General features: G+C 39.0%; 1 protein-coding gene across 8 annotated transcripts in view; it reads right to left on the bottom strand.

Annotated features, from left to right (window-relative positions):
* Positions 1 to 25,231, bottom strand: part of SESTD1 (SEC14 and spectrin domain containing 1) — a 159,617-nt gene extending 134,386 nt beyond the window's left edge. For 3 of the 8 annotated variants that reach the window (XM_059166901.1, XM_059166900.1, XM_059166902.1), the window contains exon 1: positions 24,941 to 25,229. The gene's annotated coding sequence lies outside the window, so the exon portion shown is untranslated. Of the gene's footprint in view, positions 1 to 24,581; positions 24,733 to 24,940 lie in introns of those variants that run through there. The other 5 variants (XM_059166896.1, XM_059166897.1, XM_059166905.1 and 2 more) reach the window with 4 other exon arrangements.
* Positions 25,232 to 27,054: the final 1,823 nt, after the last annotated feature.

The raw sequence follows: 27,054 nt of genomic DNA, 5'->3' as shown, positions 1-27,054 counted from the left end.
AAAGTTACTCAAAGATTTATAGGTACATGTCAGAAGAACACAGAATAATTCAGGTAAGAATTATTGTATGGTAAAACACATAGGTAAAAAAGGTATGAAAAATCAAATATTTTGAGATTCTCAAGGCATCTCCTCTAAAGATACTTATTAGTTACAAAGGAAAAAAAAAAAGTAAGTTTACAGTGGAGAAACATGGAGGACACCACCATATCCACGTGATAAGAATTTACATCACCAGTACTGGAAAAACAAAAGCATGGGCCTCCAGATAAGATATACAGATACACTTCTGTAGTATTCCAGCCAAAACCATATAACCTAAACCTAATCAAGAGGAAATGTCAGACAAATCCAAATGGTGCAATATTTCTACAAAACAACTGACATATATTCTTCAAAAATGTCCTATCATGAAACACAAAGAAATACCAACGAAGTGTTCTAAATGAAAGATTTTAAAGGTATGACATGAGAAAATAATACACACTCTTAGTCTGGAATCTATGCCAGGAAAAAAAAAAGTTTCTTGTTTACTCAAAGGTTGTTATAAAATTCAGCAAAATCTGAATAAAACCAGTACACTGTTTTATCAAAGTTAATTTTCTGACTTTGGTTATAGTACTGTGGTTATATAAGAAAATATGTTTAAAAAAAAAAAAAGAAAGAAAATATCCTTGGTTTTTAGGAATGCATCCTGTAGTATTTAGGGGCGAAAGGACATAATGTCCGCAACTGCTCTCAAATGGTTCAGAAAAAATATATATATATATATTTACTGCTTTATGAAAATCACATGTGATAAAAAGTCAACATTTAGTGAACTGGGGCTAAGGAATATATAGAATTCTTTGAATTATTGTTGCAATCTTTCTGTGTGTCTGAAGTTACTTCAAAATTTTAAAACTGGGTAAAATTAAGTATTTGATAATAGGGCTTTCTACATCATTCCCCCACATGTGTGCACCCACACACACAATATTACAAAAACTGAAACCAAAAACCAAAGAGAGACCTTCAAGTTATTCTTTTCCTAAAACCTCTATATAAATGGCCACATAAACTGCCAGCTCTACCTTCTTCTCTTCAACAGCACTATAGCTTCAATTACTGTATAACCTCTAAAAGATTCCCTACTTCAGAATCTCGTCTTTTGCATGCTTGCAAAATGAATCACCTGACTACTCTACTAGAAAATCCTGAACAGTCCTCCATGGTCAACTCTGGAGTCAGCCTTCAGTCTTTCCAGAACATGCCCCTGACTCTCTCTACCTAATGTTCTCATCAGCAAGAAACCAAGTCCAGTTCTCTGAACTTGCAATGTTATTTAACTGTTTGTGTTCTAGCATGTGCAGTTCTCTCTGTTGAAATACCCTTCTCTATCTTGTCAAAGAAATTCTCATTTATTCTTTAAAACTTATCTTAGCTTCACCTTGTCTGTGAAAGCTTCCCTGACACAATACTCAATGTCAGGATAAGTAACTGTTCTCTCCCTTCCCAGTATTACTATTTTATCTTCTGCCATCTCTTTTATCTTGTCACACAGCATAACTATCTCCCATTCTAAGACGAATGGGGACTCCATGACAGACAGGATTAAGTTATGCTCATTCACTGAATTAACTTCGAATACAATAGGTCCTCAAGTAGTGTTTATTAACATGAGTAATTACATTTACAAATACACAAATTATGAGAATACAGGTTTAAAAAAAAGTTAAGCAAGCCTCAAACTATATGTTGAAAAGTAAAAGTTGAGAAAATAAAAAATAATCATAAAATTAATAAATATTTCACAGGGAAGATGACATGTGCTTTGCTTGTTATTTAATATAAATTAGAACAAGCCCTAAATGTAAGGGTTTTTTGCTTTTATCTCTGAAAAATAATCTGATGTCATTTTTAAATTTTTATTTTCTACGATTTGATGATTAAGAACACTTTGTTTTTCATAGGCCTTTAATTTTTTTTTAAGATTTTATTTATTTATTTGACAGACAGCAATCACAAGTAGGCAGAGAGGCAGGCAGAGAGAGAGAGGAAGGGAAGCAGCCTCCCCGCTGAGCAGAGAGCCCGATGTGGGGCTCGATCCCAAAACCCTGGGATCATGACCAAAGCTGAAGGCAGAGGCTTTAACCCACTGAGCCACTCAGAAGCCCCTTTCATAGGCCTTTAAATCATGAAATGAAACTGAAGTAAATTTATGTAAATGAAATAATAGGAAACCAAAAGGAATTTTATTTCCTAATAATTAGTACAAGAATCACTGTTTTGGCTAAAGTACTTTAAAAGCAGTTAACTCCTGATTTAAATTCAACCCTATAAAAATCTAAAAACCTCTTAATCTTGTTTTCTCTATCTAAAACTAAACTGATTATATAACCTATCACAAAGAAGTTTAAAGAAAAACACTACAATCATTACACTTGCACTACTTCATGATATACACATTATAGGGATAAATGAAACTGTTTTCTAATTTTCAGAGAGAGATGCTCAATTATCAGTGCTCAAATTATCAATAATCCATGTTAAAGCTTCCATGAAAAAAGTGCTGTCACATACCAATATGCAAAATCATAACTATAAAAATTAGCACTGTTGTTGACATCTCTGATATCTCCTTCTGGTCTTGATAAAAAACCCTCCTGGTTTTTCCAATGGTCACTCTGTCTTAGCATTTTGAGGACCAGGCATGATCTGACCTTTGCTTACCTGGTCCTTCCTAAGTGTTTCTATCACAGCCTATATTTCCAAGTACAAACTTTAGCATCTGTTATTAACAGTATATGTTCCAGAAGTTCAAAGACTGGGCCAATTTTACTTTACTTTGACATCTCTCCTTTCCCTACAAATGACAAGCGCAGCGTGTGGAGCATAAAAAGAATTCAATAAATAATTTTTTTTAAAAGGGGGTGGAGGGGCGCCTGGGTAGCTCAGTGATTTAAGCCTCTGCCTTCAGCTGAGGTCATGATCTCAGAGTCCTGGGAAAGAGCCCCCAATCGGGGGGCTCTACTCAGCAGGGAGCCAGCTTCCCCTCCTCTCTCTGCCTGCCTCTCTGTCTACTTGTGATCTCTCTCTCTCTCTGTCAAATAAAGAAATTAAATCTTTTTTAAAAAAGAGAGAGAAATGGCTGAATTAGTTGGAAGACATTTTAAGTGGTAATTTTCATATAAATACAGTTTATTTTCTTTAGGAATAAGGAAGGCGATTATTTTCCAGAATAAGCACTAATAATCAGACATGTGTGCCAAAGTAGGCCTTTAGACGTACCTTTAGTAGGTCTAAAGGCCTACTTTCAGTAGCAATAAAGGGTACTTCAAAATCTCCCCCTCAATGTTTGTAGAACTTCTTCTGCAACTGTTAACCAAAGACAGAGTCCACGGGCATTGGTACTTTTATCGCTTATTAGAAGGACAGAGATACAACTCTGGCAACAAATTTTGAAATGATTCTGTAAGTATAATGACACTGATACACCCACAGGAAACTGCTGGCATACTGAAAACAAATGCCTTCTCTTGAGCTTCCCTCAAGAGTCCTTATGATCATGCAGTGCCTAGGTGGCTCAATGGGTTGAGCATCCAACTCTTGATTTCAACTCAGATCATGACCTCAAAGTAGTGGGATCGAGTCCCACATCAGGGTCCACATTGAGCATGCACTATGCTTATACCTCTCTCTCTGCTTCTACTCCTGCTCATGTGCACATGTTTTCTCTCTCTAATAAGTAAATAACACCTTAAAAAAAAAAAGTCTGATGATCATGAATTAAATTCCTTCAAAACTTTTATATTCCATAATATACATTAAATAAAACATTATATCTATAGCATACACTATATTTAGAAAAACAAAAAATCTAACAATTGACAGTAATCTAATAACACTTCACAATGCATTAAAATTTTCTTAATATAAACTACAACTCTTTTGAAATAGTCCCCTCACAGTGATGCCAGTTTCCATATAAAATCAGAAATTAGCAAATTACTAACTATAGAACAAAGTCAGTGTCATCTTATAATTCTTTGTGTATATTGCTTGTAAAGGTCATATATAACAAAGCAAACCGAGTAAGTGTCCCAAAAATAAAGAACAAAGTAGAGCACCTAATTTCTTCTTCCTCAGAGGAAAGGCTTTGTTGTCATAAAAGTTAATTGAGTTCTTGTCTTTGATCCTATTTTTTTCTCTAGTGTTCTCTACTAACTGACCTCTTTTCTTTCTTCCTCCTCTAACTTGTGTTTTTTTTTTTCCTTAGCCCTAACTGCTTTTATTATTGAAACTTAAAGTCCTGTCTACCTCTAAAGTTAAATACACTACTTAGATGATACATGTCTACCAATTTTATCATAAGACATTTAAGAGTGCCACACTTACTAATCACGGCCAATGTCTGATTGCTTTGGTAGCACATTCCTTTTTTTACAATTAGTTAAGTTATTATATTTTTTCTGTGTATCTCAGTGCTTGACAAAAAATAAATACTCAAAGTTAGATTATATAAAAGAATGCTACATTATCTGCAGTGTCCCTACAACTATCTTGCAAAAAAAAAAAAAAAACCCAACAATTTTTAGTAATTTAAGGTATCTAAAGAAATACTTTTTTCATTAAATGCCTTCTCTTTGCAAATCAGATCATATTTCATGCAATGCTTCATACTACAATCACACAGGTGTCATTTGTAGGATGGACAATAGGGTTTTTAAAAACCTGCTATGGTAAAAACAATGAAAGATAAAGTTCAAAACTGCACAGCTAGAAGCATTTCAGAATAGAACCTTAAAAGTAACTGAAACCACTAATACTCACTTGTATTTTTTGATAGTATCATTCTAGACCTGTGGTTCTCAATCTGGCTATACATGAGAATCACGTGGGGAACTTTTAAGAAATATCCACTCCAGGTCAACTGAATCAGAATCTCTAGGGTTTGAACCTGGACATGAGAACTGTTTCAAACCTCCCCAGGTGACTATAATGTTCAATTAGAATTCAAAACCATTAGGAGTCCATAATTATTAACTTAATAAAATATTAAGCTATCATTTAGCACAAACAACATTTTATTCTTAAAGAACTGCCATTCAACTAATTTAAGTCTTTAAATTAATCTAGCAGTATGACAACACTTAAGACCATTCCTCAACAAAAATGAGGTCCTCCACTATCATTTGCTGGTGATGCAGAAATTTCAACAATTAAAACTATGATTATTATTTTAAAAGGAATATGGGGCTACTATAATACAAATATGTTATTTCAGTATTTTACAGTAATTCAAGGTTCAAATTCTCCAGAACAGTTGATGAGATGCAATGAAATACCTAACAACCTGCAAGTTACAGGGTGATAGGAAACGCCTTGAGATGAAGAACTGAGGCTTCTCAGGCAGAAGAATCAATTGATCAAGGCCATGTTATAAAGACAGTACAAGTGTAGAATCTGTACAGAACAGAGGCGGAAGTTCAGCGTGATGGAGTCAAACAGGAATACTCAGATATGGGAAGAAAAGCTAAGACTGTGTACAGACTGAAAAGTCTCAGAATGACAGACTCATTAGTCTGTCCTACTTGCACTAACTAAAAATGAATGACAGGGTGTTCCACTTCTGACAAGATGGAATACTTTTCTCATTCCTCTCACTAGGTAAAACTGAACACCCTCACACATAAAACAAACCTAAGAAGTCTGTGAAAGGTGGAAAGAGGAAGGCAGACTGGCTAGGGACCTCAGGACCCAAGGAACAAGTCTGTGGTAAATTCCCTGGGTTTTCTTTTGTCTTCATGTATCTCACAGCTAGAGTTAAAATGCTGACCACCTGCAAACACCAACAGATCAAAATTAGAAAGACCCCAACAAAAGCTTGCTCTCCTTAGCCAAAAGACCAGGAAAGGGCAGTCTAGCAAGATACAAAACTTTTAGATAATGACTGTGATATTCTAGCTAAACAATACACGAAAAAGTGACCCCACTTTTATCCATGTCAGCAAAACCTGAGTGAGGAGACCAGACTTCCACCCTCAGGAGTATGTAATGAGGTGCTCTTAGAACCCCAAGCAGGATGGTGTCACAGATAGCCAAGAAATGAGCCCTCACCCTCCAGTACCTGCCATCCCTGTATGTAAGTGAAAACCACATAGAAAGCTGTTAGAATTATTAATTAGATAAAGGTTTTAAAGCAGCCATAATAAAAATATTTCAATGAGCAATTGTAAACATACTTGAAACAAAAGAAAAACTAGCCTCAACAAACAAAATCTCAGCAAAGAAATAAATAGAAGATAAAAGTTCCCAGATGGGAACTTGAACTAAAAGGTAAAGTAACTGAATAAAAAATTTAAAAATACACTGAGCTAACAACAACAATAATAATAATAAATATACTGAACTGACAGTATATAAAAGAAAAATACAGTACAGCTGGCCCCTGAACACGGCAGTAGAAAATCCACACATAACTTTTGACTCTCCAAAACTTTATTAACAGACTACTGTTGACCAAAAACTTCACAGACAACACAAAGTCAATGAACACAGGTTTTATATCTTGTATGTATCATATGCTTTATTCTTACCATAATGTAAGCTAGAGAAAAGGTTAAGAAAATCCTAAGGAGGGGCCTCTGGGTGGCTCAGTAGTTAAGCACCTGTCTTGGGCTCTGGTCATGATCCCAGGATCCTAGGATGGAGCCCCACATCGGGCTCCCTGCTTAGCAAGGAGCCTGCTTCTCCCTCTCCCACTCACCCTGCTTATGTTCCCTCTCTCACTATATCGCTCTCTGTCAAATAAGTAAAATCTAAAAAAGAAAGAAAGAAAGAAAATCCTAAGGAAAATACATTTACAGTACTGAACTGCATTTATTGATACTGTAAGATTACATTGTTTTTACAAGATGAATTGTTTGTACTAACAAATCTACATCAATACAGTCCTACAGGATACAAAACCATAGATACTATGAATATTAATAACACTAGGCATCAGAAATTAAGATAATGTGAAATAAAAAGTGGCTTCAAAATTATTACAGTAGGACAGTATATACTACAGTTAACTTAATGCAGAAGGGAAGGGAAAAGGGAAAGGGAAAAGGAGGAAAGGGAAAGGAAAGGGAAGAGAAGGAAAGGAAGAGAAAAGAAAAAGAAAGAAAAGGCATACAGATCAATGAATAAGAAATGAAATTCGCCCTTCTTCCAGATGACTCATTTGTCTATATAGGAAATCCTAAGGAATCTATCAAAAAACTTTAAAAATAGGGGCGCCTGGGTGGCTCAGTGGTTAAAGCCTCTGCCTTCGGTTTGGGTCGTGATCCCAGGGTCCTGGGATCGAGCCTCATATCGGGCTCTCTGCTCAGCGGGGAGCCTGCCTCCTCCTACTCTCTCTCTCTGTCTGCCGCTCTGCCTACTTGTGATCTGTCTGTCAAATAAATAAAAATCTTAAAAAAAAAAAAACTTTAAAAATAAATGAGTTCACCAACATTGCAGGATAAAAAATATCATACAAAAATCAACTGTATTTCTATATACTAATAATAAGCCTGTGAACACAAAATACAACACGATTTATAATCACTCTAAATAACAGAATGCTTAGATATTAACCTAATAAAACATACAATACTTCCACACTGAAAACTACAAAATGCTGATGAGAGTAATCTAAAAAGACCTATAAAACATGGGGAGAGATACCATGTTCATAGATTGGAAGACACAATATAATAAAGATGTCAAATCTCCTCAACTTGATACATGGGTTTCACGCAAGTCCTGGCAAAATCCCTCTCCATCAAGATCCTTTGTAGATAGATTATTCTAAAATTTATATAAAAAGACAAAGGAACAGGATGTCTGGGTGGCTCAAGTGGGTTGAGCAGCTGCCTTCAGCTCGGGTCATGATCCCAGAGTCCTGGGATCAAGCCCTGGGATCGAGCCCTGCATCAGGTTCCCTGCTCAGCGGGAAGCCTGCTTCTTCCTCTGTCTGCTGCTCCCCCTGCTTGTTCTCACTCTCTCTGAGAAATAAAATCTTTAAAAAAATAATAAAAAAATAAAATAAAATAAAAAAGACAAAGGAACTAGACTAAAATAAATTTGGAAAAGAATAAGGTAGGAGGAATCAGTCTACCAGATCTCAAGACATGCTATATACCTATGGTAATCAAGACTGTGGTATTGGCAGAAGAATAAACATATAGGTCAATGGAACAGAACAAAGAACCCAGAAATAGAATTATAAATGTGCCCGTTTTTTGACAAAGGTACAAAATCAATTCAAGGCAGAAAGACTACTTTTCCCACAAGTGGTACTAGAACAACTGGATATACATGGGAGGAAAAAAAAGAAAATTAACAAAATTAACACAAATTAACTCAAAATGGATCATAGTCTTAAATGTAAAAAACTCTAAAATTTTCACAAAAAGTTTTCCAAAATCTCAGAAGTCAATTTTCAGGATCTATAGCTAAGCAAGATTTCACACCAAATGCACAATCCATTAAAAAAATTAAAAACTGGACTTCATCAAAATCAAAAACTATTGCTCTGTGAAAGACCATGTTAAGAGAATGAAAAAACACAAGCTACAGAGTGGAAAAAAATATTTTCAAACTACCTATCTGACAAAGAATTAATATCTAGATAATATAAAACAATACCTGAAATTTCCAACAGTTTAAAAAAAAGTCCAAATAGAAAATGGGCAAAAAACATGAATAGAGTTCCACCAAAGAAGATGTACAGTTGACAAATAAGCACATGAAAAGATGTTCAATATCATCCAGCCACCAACACAATACAAATTACACCAACAGTGAGACCTCACAATGCACTTATCAGAATGGCTAAAATTAAAAGTCAAAAACCAAATGTTACCAAGAATGCAGGAAAAAAAAAAAGGATCACTCACTGTATTAGTCTGCCAGGGATGCTATAACAAAATACCACAGACTAAGTGGCTTAAACAACAGAAATTTATTTTCTCACAGTTCCAGAGGCTAGAAATCCAAGATCAAAGTGTCGGCAGGTTTGATTTCTTCTAAGGCCTCTTTTTTTTGGCTTGCAGATAACTACCATCTCATCTCACTGCACCCTGACATGATCTTTCCTCTGTGAATCGACATCTCTCAAGGATGTGTATCCACATTTCTTCTTCTTATAAGGACATCACTCAGATTGGATTAGGTCCACTGTAAAGGCTTCATTTTAACATATATTGCATCTTTAAAAGCACTACCTCCAAAACAATCATGTTGTGAGATACTGAAAGTTAGGACTTCTACATATCAATTCTGGAGGGATCAAAATCCAGTCCATAAGGAAGACAAACCATAAGAGACTCTAAATCTCACAAAACAAACTGAGGGATGGGGGGGGGGGGGGCGGGGGGCGGGTATGGACATTAGGGAAGGTATGTGCTATGGTGAGTGCTGTGAAGTGAAGTGTGTAAACTTGGTGATTCACAGACCTGTACCCCTGGGGCTAATAATACATTATATGTTAATAAAAAATTTAAAATTTTCTAAAAATTAGTAATTCATTATACCTTAAAATAGTTATATATTAGTGGTGTATAATTAAGCATATGCTTTGGATAGTGTCCTTTGTTTCCAAAAGTTATTAAAAATAATAATAAAATTGTTTCATCAGAAAAAAAAATCAGTACATAATATTCATACACTGCTACTGGGAATTAAATGGTACGGCCAATGTGGAAAAGAGTTTGACAATTTCTTAAAAAAAAAAAAAAAACCATGAAAACCATACAACCCAGCAAATGCACTCCTGATCACTTATCACAGAAAAAGGAAGACTCATTTTCCCACAAAAACCTACATGGCGCATCTACGTGGCTCAGTCCTGAAGTGTCTGCCTTCAGCTCAGGTCATGATACCAGGATCCTGGGCTCAAGACCCACCTCAGGCTCCCTGCTCGGCCAGAAGCCTCTTTCCCTCTCCCACTCCCCCTGCTTGTGTTCCTGCTCTTCGCTGTCTCTTTGTCCCTGCCAAACAAATAAATAAAATCTTAAAAAAAAAAAAATAACTACACAAAAATGTATGTAGCAGCTTTAGTCATAATAACCAGTAACTTAAAACAATCTAGTTCTCCTCAATGGGTGAATGTTTAAATAAACTGTGGTACATCCATAGTGTGAAAAAGTACTCAGCAATTAAAAAGAAACAAACCATTAAAATACAAAGTAACTTAAATGAATATCCAGAGGATTATAAGAATGAAAAAAAGCCAATCCCAAAGGTTTACATAATGCAGATTTCATTTACATAGCATTCTTGAAATGACAAAATTATAAAAAGAGAGAACAGATGAGTAGTTGACAGGTATTAAAGAAAAAGGGGGTAAGTAAGAAGGAAGTTATGTATGACTGAAAAAACAAAAAACTTTTTGTATCTTACTACAAACGGGTGGGAAGTTTCACTGAAACCTTTGCACTTTCTGATATTTAAATGATGTGCTATAAAAGTAAATTATAAGAATAATAATGATCAAATAGCAGTGGATGGGGAGATATTAGTTACCATATGTGGATGATTAAGGAGGGCCAGGCTCTGTGCTAAGCCAGACTTATCCTGGCTCCAACACCTATTCTTCCTTCACCAGGCTACGCTCAATTCTCCAATGTCATGGAAAATTAAAAACCAATGTCCAGCATGATCCTGAACAAAAGATATAAGTTATAAAATTACCTCTCCTCTTCTATCAACATTCTTATTTCCTTAATACCTTATCTTAGACAAGTATTAACGAGAAAAGCAGTAATTATATGCTTAAATGATTCACACTAAGATAGTAACTGATAGGCTTAAATAGTCTCACAATTTACAAAAGCAAGTTAATTCAAATGGCTTTTTTTTTATTTTTTTAAAGATTTTTATTTATTCATGGACAGAGAGAGATCACAAGTAGGGAGAGAAGCAGGCAGAGAGTGGGGGCGGGGGAGCAGGCTCCCTGCTGAGCAGAGAGGCCAATGTGGAACTTGATCCCAGGACCCTGAGATCATGACCTGAGCTGAAGGCAGAGGCTTAACCCACTGAGCCACCCAGGTGTCCCAACTCAAATGGCATTTAAACAGAAATTGTATGGGGGCACCTGGGTGTCTCAGTCATTAAGTACCTGTGTTCAGCTAGCCTCATGATCCCAGGGTCCTGGGACTGAGTCCCACATCAGGCTCCCTGCTCAGCGGGAGGCCTGATTCTCCCTCTCCCTCTGCTGCTCCCTCTGCTCCTGTTATCCTCTTTCATGCGTACACTCTTTCCCTGTCAAATAAATAAATAAATCTTTAAAAAAAAATAAACAGAAACTGTATGTTTAAGAAAGAATTAACTGGGGATGCCCGGGTGGCTCTGTCAGTTAAGCGTCTGCCTTCAGCTCAGGTCATGATCCCAGGGTCCTGGGATTCAGTCCCACATCCAGCTCCCTGCTCTGTAGGGAGTCTGTTTCTCCCACTGTCTGCTGCTCCCCCTGCTTGTGCTCTCTCTCTCTCTGACAAATAAATAAATAAAATCTTAAATTAAAAAAAAAATAGAATTAACTGTACTCCAAGTGTTGTCATCTGTTCAATTCAGGTGCCCCAAAGCATGATTCTAAATTTCTGATCTTGGAGTTGTGGCTTTTTTTAAAGTAAACTGGATACAAAGGCCAAATTACAAAGCAGCAGTAATAGTTTCCATCATATGACAAGACGTCTTTCTGGTTAGCTGCCTGTCCTGCAGAGAGGAAATATTTGGAACAGAGCTTTTATTTGTCTGAGTAAAGATAACCCAGAATCTGGTGAAAATTGCAAAAATCCACATTTGTCCTCTCAGCTGCCTATGAGCTTCCCTTTCCCCTGCCTTCTGGGTTTTCTACCACCCTCAGGATATCCTTCATGCTTCTGGCCCCCAGGAGGGAGCTTTCTTCCAGCTTACTCTATCAAAACAGAAAAGGACTTATAAAGAACTGAACTCCATCTTTTAACAGACTTGTTTCAGACTTGTTTCGTAGTTTAAGGCATCTAGGAGATATGTTTTCCTTTTGGTTTGATTTGATTTGAGGGAGTAGGAGATGTTTGTTTTTATTTTGCTGAGTCCTCTAGAAATGCTTTCATACCGCTTTCTGCCTGGGGAAACCAGGTCAAAAGAGTTCACAGGTTACAAGAGCTCTACTTTGCCCTCTCCACTCTTTTAATCCTATTCGGAAGCCAAGAATCTCAAATTCTAAGGACCCAGATTCCAATTTCATGGTGTCTACTTCCTTCTCCTCGTTTGGTATCTCTTTATCTTTCTTTCTTTCTCTCAGAATGGTGGTCATTTTGTACCTCTTCTCCCCTCTAATCCCCCCTAATCTGTTCTCGTATTTCAGAGTTCTTAGAGCCTCCAGTGTGTAGCAGGGACTGTCTGGTGGAAAGGGTCTGTGTCCTTCAAGATGGGCTAGGTTAAGCTCATGAACTCCAAATATGAAACTCAACAAAGGAAAAGAGCAAAGGGCCATCAAGCCCACTACCCTGCCCATCCAGGTTACGTAAAGTAAGATTCAACACTTTTGGTTTTTATACTGTAGTTAGTGGTGGGGTTGGGGGATTAGAGGGGGGCAGTTAACCATAACCACTTAACAGTACACAATATATGATATCGGAGGGGCCGCTGGGTGGCTGTCAGTTAAGCAGCTACCTTCAGCTCAGGTCATGTTCGTATGATCTTGGGATAGAGTCCCGAGTCAGGCTCCTTTCTCAGTGGGAAGTCCACTTGCCTTCTCCCTTTGCCTATCACTCTGCCTACTTGTACTCCCTCTCTCTGTGTGTGTCAAATAAATAAAAACCTTTAAAAAAAAAAATACATGATATCAGAAAAAGAACTACAAACTGACCATGATTATACATACCAGAGAATGCAATAATAAAGAAAAACTCATAAAACTGGATGTTAAAATTAATTACAAGGGCGCCTGGATGGCCCAGTTGTTAAGCGTCTGCCTTTGGCTCAGGTCTTGATTCCAGGGCCCTGGGATCGATCCCCGCATCCGGCTCCTGGCTTGGCAGGAAGCCTGCCTCTCCCTCTCCCACTCCCCCTGCTTGTGTTCCCTCTCTCACTGTGTATCCTTCTGTCAAATAAACAAATAAAATCTAAAAAAAAATTTAATTATAAATATACAACTAATAACAAAATATTTTAATTTCTGCCTAATTATTATGCAACATAAAAATAAGTATCATAAAAAAATGTGTCAGGTTGATTAACTTTCAGTCTTACTTTAATGCAACTGCAGCCTTTCCTTCCAACCTGCACCCCTACAGCTTCCTTCATTTCTAGCTGCAAATGTAGGATGGTGGCAACCCTTCTTAAAACTTTTTAAAAAACAGGGGCCTGGGTGCCACAGTTGGTTAAGCCTCTGCCTTCTTGCTCAGGTCATGATCCCAGGGTCCTGGGATCAAGCCCCGTGAAGGGCTCTCTGCTCAGCTGGGAGTCTGCTTCTCTCTTTATGCTCTCCCCAACCCTCAAATAAATAAATAAAATCTTTAAAAAAAAAAAAAAAAAGCTTTTTAAATAACAGTTACAAAGACACCCCACTATCACACCAGAAGAGAGGCCGGCAACTTAATGACCCACTAATGACCCACTTCTTGCAACCACAGTCTTTCCCAGGTACAAATTATTCCTTACCTAGTAATTATAATTATTTCCGCCATCAACATTTTTTATCATTTCCCAGCTGATGAAGTCCAGGTTACAATACAAGGAGCATCAAAATCTAAACTCTTAAATGGCTCAATAAAAAGATGCTCAGGGCGCCTGGGTGGCTCAGTGGGTTAAAGCCTCTGCCTCAGCTCAGGTCAGGATCCTGGGATCAAGCCCTGCATCGGGCTCTCTGCTCATCAGGGAGCCTATTTCCGTCTCTCTCTCTGCCTGCCTCTCTGCCTACTAGTGATCTCTGTCAAATAAATAAATAGTCTTAAAAAAAAAAGATGCTCAAATTATTTCATAATAAAAGTAGGCACCAATCAATTGGCAAAGATCAAATAATTTGATAACATGGATACAGAAACACAGATGCTCTCATATCTTTTTTCGTTGTTATTAGAACAACTCAGCATTCTCATGAATCTGATGAATATGCAAAATACTATAACTTCTATGAGAGGCAAATTTGGCAAGATCTATCAAAATTACAAAGGCAAGTAAGCATTTCTAGAAATTTATCATATGGTATACTCACCTGCCCCACCACCGTGTACGAAATAACATATACAAACTTACTTATTGCAGTATTATTGTAAGGACAAAAAAGTGAATAATAGCAAACACTTATCTAGCACTTAATATAGCAGCAGACACTATTTTAAGCACTTTGCATATTTTCTCATTAAATTCTCTCAACAGTACTATAAGGTATGTGCTATTAACAACCCCATTTTAAAGATGAAGAAACTGAGAGGCCAAGTAAAAATAGCCCAAGATCACGTAACTAACATGTAGCCAAGATTTGATCATTGGTAGTGTTAGCTCTGGAGCCTGTTTTCTTAACTGTTATGTTAAATCATCTAAATATAGATCAACAGGAAAATAACTGAATAAAATATATAGTACATCCATTTAAGGAGTATTACTTTTTTTTTTTTTTAAGATTTTATTATTTCTTTTTCAGAGAAAGAGAGGGGAAAATCGCAAGCAAGGAGAGCAGCAGGCAGAAGGAAAAGGAGGTTCTCTGTTGAGCAAGGAGACGAATGCAAGACTTGATCCCATGACCCTGGGATCATGACCTGAACTGAAGGCAGATGCTTCACTGACTGAGCCACCCAGGCACCCCAGGAGTATTACATTTTAATCTCTACACACAACTTGGAGCTCGAACTCCCCACCCAGAGTCAACCAGGCACCCCCAAGGGTATTACATTTTTTAAAAGAAAGTCCTTTAGTTCTCCCTCCTACTTTGAAGGCAGACTGAATTCAGTGACTCACTTTTAAAAATGAAGTACAAAAAGGGAAAAAAAGATAGTAACATTACATTGAAGAAAACTGGCAAACACTACCTTAACCAAGTGATCCAGGTTAACATCACCAGTAATGTCACAGAAATATCAAGTATTCCCTCACATGACATGATGAGAAGAGCAACTCAACTTTGTGTATTATTTTCAGAAAGCCATAGCCCTATTCTAATCATGAGGAAAACATCAGACAAACCCAAGTTGAGAGAGACTCTGTAGGCTATCTGACCAGCACTCCTCAAGACAGTTAAAAAAAAAAAAAAAAAAAGGACTGAGAAACTGTCAGAGGAAACTAGGGAGACAAGATAAATAAATGCAATGTGGTATTCTGGATGAAATCCTGTAACAGAAAGAGGACATTAATGGAAAAACTGGTGATATCCATATAAAGTCTACAGTGTAGTTAACAATAAGGTACTGATGTTCAGTTTCCCAGTTTTGATAAATGTACCACAGTAAGATAATAACATTTGAGGAAATGAAGTGGGTGAGTTATATATAGGAACTTTTTGTACTGTTTTGCACAACTTTCCTGTAAATCTGAAATTATTCCAAAGCAAAAGGTTTTTGGTTTTAAGATTTATTTATTTTAGAAAAAGAGAGCTGGGATGGGGGGTAGAGACGGGCAGAGAGAGAGAGTCCTAAGCAGACTCTGATCTGAGCATGGAGCCTGACTGATGACTCAACCCTACAACCTGAGATCACAACCTGAGCTGAAACTAAGGGTTGGAGGCTTAATCAACTGTGCCACCCAGGCGCCCCAAAAGGTTTATTTTTTAACAAAGAAGAAAATTCCTTGTGTACTGATATGAAAAAAATCTCTAAGAAATGATCAATGTAAGATACAGAATATTGTATATAGTATGGAAGAAACAGTTCCATATATAGGTACAGAAATATTTATTTGTGTAAAATGGACAGGAAAACACAAATGTATACAGAAAATATTTCTGGAAAGATACTTACAAATCTGATAATACTGGTTGACCCTATGGAGGAGAAAACTCAGTAGTTGAGAAACAGGAGTAAAAGGAAGACTTTTTAATGTGTCCTTTCGTACCTTTTTAATTTTGAAATATATGAATGCATTAGCTACTCAAAAAATAATTTAACTTTTAAAATTAAAAGGATGACAAAGACCTGAACTAAAGCAAAACCACTGGAAATAATATAAGGAATTAATTAGAATTTTAAGAGATAAAAAAGTCTAATCACCTCCATCTACCTGTTAAGGCTATCACATTCCATTCCTCAATTTTTCCACCGACCTAATTTTTCCTTAATGCACTAGAGACACTGTATTCTAGATGAACCAATCTGACTGCCAGTTTCAAAAATTCACCAACTTGTTCCTCAAATCTACATCTTTTCCAGCCAAACCTAGCTCTAAACATAAAAATCCACCTACTTATTGTACTATTCAATATGCTGTATGTTTTTTCTATAAAAGGGATGGCAAATAGAGGCACCCATGCTATCACTACTCCCACACCCAAAACAACAAAACTGCTCAGTGATCAGAGTGGTCTTTCCCACTAAATCTGCATGCTGCCTCCAACTACTCCGTAATGCAATGTTCCACAAAGCCACCATCAATCAAAGCTAGCCCATGAATAAAACCTATTTGCCACATCTGGTCTCTACTATATTAATCTGTTTGCCTTGATATGTTCTTCCATGGATTTCATGTATATTTATTTACATATACACCACTATTTTGTTCTGAAAATGATTGAGACAAGAATATGTGAACTATAAAAAGTCAATAAATTTTTAAAGTAAAAGCAAAAGAATAAAGAATACACTAAAATGGTGCCAAGAAAAAGAAAAAAAAAGTAGAGCACAAAATCACTATGCCTGCTCTGGAGTGTGCCACAAATCTGGCTTTGGCTTTCTAGTAGCCATCACAAAAAGGAAAACCCAGTCCACAGTCCTGGAGATAAAACAGAAAGGTACTCCAATGAGGAACTTCTATCTACTTAGACCAAAGAGGAATTTTTATAAAACAAAAAGAACAGGACTCCTGGGTGGCTCAGTCGGTTGGGCAGCTGCCTTCAGCTCAGGTCATGATCCCAGCATCCTGGGATCCAGTCCCTCATTGGGCTCCTTGCTCAGCGGGGAGCCCTCTCCCTCTACCTCTGCCTGCCACTCTGCCTATGCTCACTCGCTCCCTCTCTTTCTTTCTGAGACAAATAAATAAAGTCTTTTAAAAAAACAGGGGGGGGAGGCGCACCTGGGTGGCTCAGTGGGTTAAAGCTTCTGCCTTCGGCTCAGGTCATGATCCCAGCTGGGGTCCTGGGATCAAGCCCCGCATCAGGCTCTCTGCTCATCAAGGAGCCTGCTTCTTGAATGAATGATGAATAAATAAGGATTAGTTTTTATTGTAGCATGAATAAATAGAATCTTTAAAAAAAAATTAAAATTAAAAAAAAATTTTTAAAAGAGAGAGAACACTATAAAATGCATAAGATATAGAAGATAAACAACTACCAGTTTTCAAAGAACTGGGATGTTTGTGATAGTGCCCATCAGGCGATACATATGGTACCTTACAAAAACCCAATGCAGCAAAATTGATTTTCCAAAAAGCAGGCACAAGCTTTAAGAACTCACTCTGTCCTTTTACTTTGTTTCTTCCTTCAGTGCCTCCCTAAGAGTATAAACTCTTTGAAGAGAAACATATTTTCCAACACATAGAGCTCATGACACTTTGTACTGTATTCTGCCAAAAAGAAAAATTCAGTATCAATGAGAATTTACATAGCACAACTCAAACCTAATTCTGATAAAAATTCTCTAAACTAAACATAGGAATTCCCACTCCTACCAAATAGAATAAAAATGATAAATGAAGCTTCAGTAGACAGAATTTCGTGACCTTCTATACTATTATTCAATCACAATTTAATTTGTAATGTCCTAACAGCATTTTATTTTTAGTATCCCTAGCACAAAGCTAGCAAAAAAGCCAAATCAATATCATTGCCTCTGATCAAATAAAATGAAACTCAGAGCAAAAGCTTTGGCAAACCCTATCAAAGGAAATACAATACAACTGACTACCTTTCAAGAACATAATCAATAGCTCTTTATACACCAGCTGACAAAGGTAGGTTCATTTTTTAAATGACTCTGCAAGTCTGCAAGTAGACAATGAATTATAATGCATTTCTCTACTCCTTTCCAAGAATTTGTAATTTCTGTAAGTGAACAACACAAGTACTTAAAAACTTAAATTATGGGCGCCTGGGTGGCTCAGTGGGTTAAGGCCTCTGCCTTCAGCTCAGGTCATGATCCCAGAGTCCTGGGATCGAGCCCCATATTGGGCTCTCTGCTCAGCGGGGAGCCTGCTTCCCCCTTTCTCTCTGCCTGCCTCTCCGCCTACTTGTGATCTCTGTCTTTCAAATAAATTTAAAAAAATAATAATAAAAACTTAAATTATTACTCTCAAGTATATGCATTAGGATACATTAACCATCCTGTATTTGTATTTTATTAATGGGAATCATTAATAAATAAGTAGTCTCATCCTATACTGGTTCAGTTTGGGGTTGTTGTTTTTTTTAATAAATTTGGTATTTCAGTTTGCAGTATGCTCATCTGGAATTCCCTGTACGCAGGGGCACACCCTCTCATCCCCAAGAGAGGATAGCTGTACCGAGTAGACTGAACAAACATGGACAGGCGTAGAGGGTGGGCAGTACCTTTAAATGGATGTCAGAAAATCCAATTCCTGCACCTTTGTTTTGACTGTTAAGATGGGAAATAAACGTCATCTCTATTTGATAGAGTTATTGAAAGGATTAAATGAGGTTAAGATTTGTAAACTGTCTAAATGCATATAGAATAGGTGCTCAACAAGTGTTAGTTTTCCTACTTTTTTTTTATAGGTAAGGAAACAGAAGCTAAACAGACTTGTCCAAAGCCAATGGCTAATAACCGTGAGACACAGGCTAAAACTCCAAGGTCTTAATGCTCTTTCCAGTACACCAAGCAGCATGCTAACAGCAGAACCCAATACCTCATGTTTGTCACTGATGACCATACAAAGAAAAAAATAAAAAGTCTGAACTCCTATTAGATGCTGAACATATACTAATCTCTTTCCTAATACCTACCCTATAAAGTGAGTATATTTATCCCATTTTACTGAGAGAAATTATTAACCTGTCCAAAGTCACAAAGCTAGTAAATCATAAAGCGGATTAAATCAAGTGTTTACACCACTACTTTTCCCTACTAAGCTGCCTCAAAACCATACAAGTATTTACAAATCATGGTCTACTAAACTCGAACTCTAAATGGCCTAGAAAATTTTAAAGGATTCTTTCACCAAAATTGTAACAGAAAATAAGAACCAAAACTTAACAGACCAAATAAAAACAAGAAAAATTTGAAAGGTTGCCTCAGAGCTCTTCCCTCTCCCGAGGTTATCCAGGAATTTCTAATAAATGCTTAGAGGGCAGATATTTTTACACTATTCTAAAGCACAGGGGAATAAAGGAATATTTCTCAATTCATTCTTAGAGGTAAGCTTAATCCTGATACCAAACCCAGGCAATAGTAATAAATATTACATTTATCATTTGTGACTATAAATGCTTAATATATTTCATTTAAAAGTGTAGTATGATCCTATTTGTAAAGGAAAAACCATTGTGAATGTATGTATATAATATGGCCAGATTTGTAAATGCATATTTATACATATGCACACAGAAACCAAAGACACAAGTGGAAATATAAATCCTAAACTTTTAACAATTGTTACCTGGGACAGGAATGATCTTGGGGGTGAAGGAAGGGAAGGGGACCAGAAGTAAAGAAGATTTTCAGCTTTTATTGAATATACCCACATATTATTTGAATTTTTATAATGAACATGTATCATGTTTGCTATTAAAATATACAAATGAAAAGCACAGCCTAAATACTCATTTGCTGTTATCTCTTCTACATGCTACAATAAAAACTAATCCTTTTATTCACTCATTGGACATTCACTTATTTAACCAACATTCAGGGTGTAGTTCCTATGTATGGGCACTGAGCTAATAAACACTTGTGCCAGCCACCAGGTACTTAGAGCCTTTTTTTTTTTTTTAAAGTAAACTCTATGCCCAACATGGGGCTTGAATTCAGGACCCGGAGATCAAGAGTCACATACTCTACCAACAGGGCCAGCCAGCCAGGCATCCCTAGAGTCTATTTTTTTTTTTTTTTCAAAGATTTATTTATTTATTTGAGAGAGAGAGAGACAGAAAGAGTATGTGTCCACAGGGCGAGGAGCAGGTGCAGAAGGAGAGCTAGAATCTTTCTTTTTAAAAAAAATTTTTTTTTAATATTTTATTTATTTATTTGACACAGAGAGAGAGAGATGGACACAGCTAGAGAGGGAACACAAGCACCGGGAGTGGGAGAGGGAGAAGCAGGCTTCTCATAGAGCAGGGAGCCCAAGGTGGGGCTTAATCCCAAGACCCTGGGATCATGACCTGAGCCAAAGACAGGCAGTTAGCCACTGAGCTACCCAGGGGCCCAGAGAGGGAGAGTCTTAAGCAGACGAGCACAGAGCCCAACACAGGGCTAGATCGCTACCTGAGCCAAAACCAAGAGTTGGACTCTTAACCAACTGCACCACACAGGTGCCCCGTCTAGAGCCTATCTTTTAAAACACAGGATGGAACAACAGTTACTTCCTTCCATAAGTGCTGAATTTTAAATCAAGTTCTAATTTTTATCATTTATTATATTTTTAGGTCATGTGTCAGGGGTAAGAAATACATTCTTTTTCTGGAATTTGTACTGCCTTTCTTCTAAAAAAGAGTACTAGATAATTTTTGCTGGGTTTTTTGGGGGGGCAGGTTAAAAAAATTCATTTGTATTCAAGAGTACTGGGCACTATGTCAGATAATGGACTTGCAAAGATAAATAATTAACATATGCCTCTACCTACCCTCTAAAGAGCTGATAATTTTGTATACCTATGTCTGAAATTCGTATCTTAGTTATCCTGCACTTCGAAATGAAACTGGCAAACTGCCCTGCTCAAAAATAAAAGTTAATTTCAGTTTCACCCAGAATTTTAGTGTTTATGAAAAATGTTATATTATTCAATTATTTTAAGATACAGTGAATAAATCAGTGGGAAAATAGAGAACACGGAAGCTGCAGGATAATATAAAACACGATGTCTCAGTGAAGAGTGGGTTCTAGGATTAGCTATGCCACCAATAAGGTGGGTTACTAGGTTTAATTGTTCTGACTGCTTCCCTAGAGGAAATGTGAAAATCCTACCTAATTTCTTAGGATAGGAGAACCCAAAGAATTTATTTAAAAATAGTAAAATCTGGGATGCCTGGGTGGCTCAGTAGGTTAAGCCTCTGCCTTCGGCTCAGGTGATGATCTCAGGATCCTAGGATTGAGCCCAGCATCGGGCCCCCTGCTCAGGAGGGAGCCTGCTTCCCCCCGCCTCTCTGCCTACTTGTGATCTCTCTGTCAAATAAATAAAATCTTAAAAAAAAAAAAAAAACAAATATTTTTTTAAAAAAATAGTAAAATCTGATGAGTATCAGGCAGTATGACCACCTGCTTTTTGTTGTTTGGTTTGCTTTTATTTATTTCCCCCCACTTTGCCAATGATTAGCCAAGCAAATTTGCAAACACAATTTAACTTCTGTATGCCTCTTGGGGTAAAAGGAATGCAGGAAGTAGAGTTAGAAGACCTGAATTTATATTCAAACCCTCCTACTAACTCTGTAAGGTTAAAAAACAAGCAAATTATTTAACCTCTTTGCACCTTAGCTTCCCAGCAGTAAAATAGGGATAAACTTAACTTACAGAATTATTTCGAAGACGAAATAGAAAATACACATGAAAACACAAAGTTAGAAGCTATTATAAATTAGACATTTTTCTAAAGAAGATAAACAAATAATCCATAAGAACATGAAAAGATACTCAACATCATTAGCCATTAGGAAAATGCAAATGAAAACCAAATGAGATACCACTTCACACCCACTAGGATGGCTATTATCAAAAAGACAACATTAACAAGTACTGGAGAAAATGGAACCCTCATACTTTGCTAGTGGACATGTAAAATGCTACAGCAGCTATGGAAAATAGTTTGGCAATTCCTAAAGTTAAACAGTTATCATATGACCCAGCAATACCACATCGAAGTATATGCCCAAGAGAACTGAAAACATGTGCACACACAAAAACTTGTAAATGAATGTTCATAGCAGCATTACTCATAATAGCCAGAAAGTGGAAACAACCCAAACGTCCATCAATGGATGAAATAATCATCAAAATGTGGCATATCCATACAAGAAAGATTATTCAGCCATAAAAAGGAATGAAGTAGTGATACATGCATAATGTGAATAAACCCTAAAACTAAGATGCTAAGTAAAAGACACAAAGGGCCACATATTTGTATGATTCTGTTTATATGAAATGTCCAGGCAAATCTCTAGACAGAAACTAGATCAATGGTTGCCAAGTGCTGGGGAGGAGGAATGCGAGTGATAGCTAATGGGTATAAGGGTTTCTTTTCAGCAATTGAAAATGTTCTTGAACTGGTGATGTTTTGCACTACCTTATAAGTATACTAAAACCGCAGAATTGTATGCGTTAAAAGAGTAAATTCTACAGTATATGAATTATATCTCTGTAAAAGAAAACTATTATAGAAATGTAAGTTTCTGTTCCTTTTCATTATTCAAAGTGCTACTTTTCTCAAGAGGCTGTTCCTGTATCCTGGAACAGCTATGAAAGCTCTTTGAAGTTCGATGTTACAAAGATGAACGGTATTTTGGGTAAAGTAAAACTACTAATCATGTTAGAAAAACTTTCCATGGATCAGATTAATTTGGCATAATTTTATTTCTTTAAAAGTAAAGTCCCTATTAATAGCAAGTTTGTTTTTAGGGAGTAGAAAGAGCTTCAAGGAGTTTTTACAGAGTACACCAGAGGGTGGGGGAGGGGGGTAGGATAAGCCAAAATGTTACACCCTTTTCTGCTTTTTAAATTACTGGACATTTACTTTTCAGATATGTCCTTGCCACTGATCAACTAAAACCCAAGTAGATGGAACTTTGCAACCTCTACCACATTCCGTGTTCCAATCTGCTGTCACTCTGCTAAATCCATCACCAGCTTCTAATCTCCATTACTCTTTCTTATTATTATTCTCAGGGCTTAAAATGCTTAGCAAACTATTTAAATATAATCAACTCATTCCCTAATGCTGGGGAATTTATAGAGTAAGGCCCAAATTTTAAGACGAAATTTAGTCTAGATTGCCTGAATAAAAACACAGCAAAATGACTTCCTGCAGTTTGGGATAGAAAAACAATCTATAGAGTTGTGTAATGCTAAGTCATTTGGGAATTTTTTCACGTATTGGGTCATGGGGTAAAGAGAGTCACCAACTTTTTTTTTTTTTTTTAATTTATTTTATTTGACAGACAGAGATTACAAATAGGCAGAGAGGCAGGCAGAGAGAGAGAGGAGGAAGCAGGCTCCCTGCCGAGCAGAGAGCCCGATGCGGGACTCGATCCCAGGACCCTGAGATCATGACCTGAGCCGAAGGCAGCGGCTTAACCCACTGAGCCACCCAGGCACCCGAGAGTCACCAACTTTTGTCCACAGAAAGTATTATGTATAAAAGCTTCCTGGTTCTAGAACAAAGAAGCATTTTATTGCTCAAAGCAAAAGTAAGATATTTTCCTTCCATTTAGTATTGTTATACTAAAATAGCATACCAATGAAACCAGCTAGGTAACACCATGACCAAGGTATGTGAACAAAAATAAATTGTGCTTTGTTATGTACTCTTCCTTGGGGCTTGGGGGGGGGGGGGGGGAGTGTTCACATCTAACAAAATACGCCAAAATCAAGCCAAAGAAAACCATATGGATTAACATTTTCCAAAATGGGGGTATTTTCAGTGGCAATTTTAATTTAACCTATGCCACGATGTGTAACGGGTGTATTTATCACAGAAATAGGTGCATTAAGAGGTGCAGGAAGAGATGACCTGTCAAACGGCTGCTACAGAGTTACTCCCTCAACAGCACTTCCAACTTCTGGGGCGATACGCTATCTGTGTATGAGAGAAAGATGTCAAAGCACCAAGAAAACCACTTGCTGTCAGAGCAGCAGCGAGTCCAAACCGTGCATCCCACGGTGAAATCCCACCCGCACCCTCACGAGCCGGCCAGACTGCGGCTCCTTTCTGCTATCAGTCTACCTAACATATAAAAAATAAATACATAACCACAAATCCTTGCCAACCCTCTTCCTTCCCTTTGTGACTCCTCCAAAGGCTGGAGGGATGTTAACATCCGGCAGGCCCGGGGGAAGCCAAGACCCACGCCGCGAGGGAGGCATCCAGGAGGCATCCCGAGCCCCGGGGGCCTCGGGACGGGAGTCCCCCACCCACCGGGCAAGGCTGGTCACCGGCCACACAAAGAAGCCGGCCGCCGGAGCTGGTCGCTGGGCTCGTCCCCGGGGCCGGGCGCCGCCGCATGTGGTGCCCGCACGCCGGGAAGACGAGACCCGCCGGAAAATAAGGATTAACGCCCAAACCTGTTGCATGATGCGGGTCCCTTTCACCCATTAATGAACGAGGGCGCTTGGGGGGGGAGGAGGCCAGAGCGACCGGGCTCTGAGGGCCGCGGCCGCACCCTGCAGCCAGCGCGGAGGCAGAGGCCGCCCGCGGGGCTCCCACCTCAGGCGCTTTGTCTGCGGTGGAGGCGGCGGCGGGGACGCGGGCGCCCCTCCCTCAGCCGCGCGGCTCCACCGCCCCGCGGCCCGAGCCCAGGAAGAAAGCCGGGCCCGCCGCCGCCACCGCTACCGCCTCCACCCGCCCGCGCCCGCTACCCGGCCGCGGGGCCTGCGCGCTCCTCCCGCCCGGGCCGCCTGGGCCGCGTGGCGGCCACACTCACCTGGCTGGCGCTGGCGCTGGCGCGAGCGCGGGCGGCCGACACCTCCGGGGTTGGTGGGGAGGACGCGGGGACGCGAGCGAGGCGCGGACGGAGGCGGAGGGCGAGGCGGGAGGAAGGCGGGCTGGGGGGCGGAGCGGCCCTGGACGGCGGCGGCGGCGGCGACTCCAGCCACTCGCGGCAAATCGCGTCCCGGCCCCTCCGTGCGTCAGGCAAGGGGCGGCGGCGCGGGCTGCCGGGCGACCTCCCCGCACCCGCGGCCCGACCCGCGTCCGCGCGACCCCGCGAGCGCGCGAGAAGCGGCGGCGCAGCGACCCCGCCCGGCGCGGGAAGGGGGCGGGACAGGGAATCCCACAGGAGCGGGGGCGGGGCGAGGAAGGGGCCTTCAACGTGCAGCTGGTGGACCCTGCGAACCTGGCCGGGCCGGGGACTCCGCGCTGCCCAGCCTGCAGTGGTGTAGATAATGAAAGGAGCAGTGGAACTAGAGTCTGGAAGCCCGGGCTCAAGGAAAGACCCCTCTACTGGACGGCTTGCAAGTCGTTGCTTTTCTCTGTCCTCATCCTGAAATACGTAGGTTTGAGTACATGGTCTTCAAGATTTTCAAAATTCTGATCCCCACAACCTGAAGAATGAAGGCACCTGGGGGGGAATGGGTCGTAGTGAGGAAGAGCTGGATTCAGGGCATTTGGTTTTCTTCGGGGATCTTTCCATTCAGCCCAAATTTATTCACAAATGACCCTCTGGTAATGGCTACTTCCCCCACCTTCACCAACTCTAGTTATTTTTCTACAAATGTACAGACTTCAGAGTCTTCGTTCTCCTGATTTTATTGCGCAAATCATTTTTGTGTCATTTCCTGAATTCAGTTCAAAAGAGTCATCAGCTGATACACACAAGCTCGGGAGGGCCATATGGTCCCAATCCCAGACCTTCCCTATTTCTCACTTCAGTATCACCTAATTCCATTGATAAAATCTTGCCCTTTCAACAACTAGGCAATCAAATTTCTCCCACTGAAGTTCTCTGATTTGAAATCCCATGGATGAATTCTTCCTCTTAATTCTGTGACTAATAATCTGTCTCCACTCTTTCAACCTCTTTGCCACTCTCTAGGTCCAGCCTTCCCAATTTCCCTTCTGCTTCTGTTCCACATGACTGTCAGAATATGCTGCGAAACCAAAGAGCCTCCTTCTTTAGAATTCTTCAGAGGCTGTCCACTTGGACAATCAGGTGCAAGCTAATTACCATGGTACGCAAAGCCGTGTATAACCCGATCCCTAGACCTCTTCAGCTCCAGCTCTGACTCCCACATTTACACACAGATACAACAGGCTCTGTCAGTATCTCCATACATTTTACCCCACCTGAAATCCATTCCTCATTTAACCAGGTGAACTCCTACTATCCTCCAAGATAATAAATGCTTCACTTGCTCTTTAGAATCTTCCCTGACACCCACTCTTTTTCCCACACCCACATGCTCTCCCTATGCACTTCCGCGGAATTAGATACTCTCCTTTATGCCTTCCTGCGGCAATCTCTCATCTCTTCTCCATGATTGTCCTTAGTACTTTTTTCTTTTTTCCTATTGCTTGGCTTGGTGGTCTTTTGTTACTAGACTGAGTTCCTTAGAAGGATAGATATTTTTGTCTAGTTCATTTTTGGTTCCCAGACATCGCAAAGTGCTCAGCACTCAGAAGTTTCCTTTTAAACATGTGTTGAGGGCTGACGTCATTCCTTCCAGCAAGTAGATGTTGAGCATCTACTCATCAGGAGGGAAATAACAGTACAACCCACAGCCCTTGCCTTGTTTAACCTTCCACAGTATTCTGTTCTTCCTTTACTAGGTGGCATTCTCTGCTTATCATTTAAAACCCTCTCTTACTACCACTCACATTCTTTGCTTGTTTTAATAAAGCAAGAGCATGCCAAACAATCCATTACAATAATTCCCAAACATCTCTGCCCTTCCTCTTTCCATATCCTCTAGTTCCACACTGTATTACCCAGTTAGTAGATAAGGGATAACTGCTGCAATAGGAAAAAAAATTAGTTTGCAAAACCAGAGAATGAAGTTTGAATGCCATATTTTCCAATAATTACTGAACTAATGAATG

Source organism: Mustela lutreola, chromosome 3 (assembly GCF_030435805.1).
Source record: "Mustela lutreola isolate mMusLut2 chromosome 3, mMusLut2.pri, whole genome shotgun sequence".
In the NCBI taxonomy this organism is placed as follows: Eukaryota; Metazoa; Chordata; class Mammalia; order Carnivora; family Mustelidae; genus Mustela; species Mustela lutreola.
Note: the sequence above shows the minus strand (reverse complement) of the source record. Positions and strands in the feature narration are given on the sequence as shown.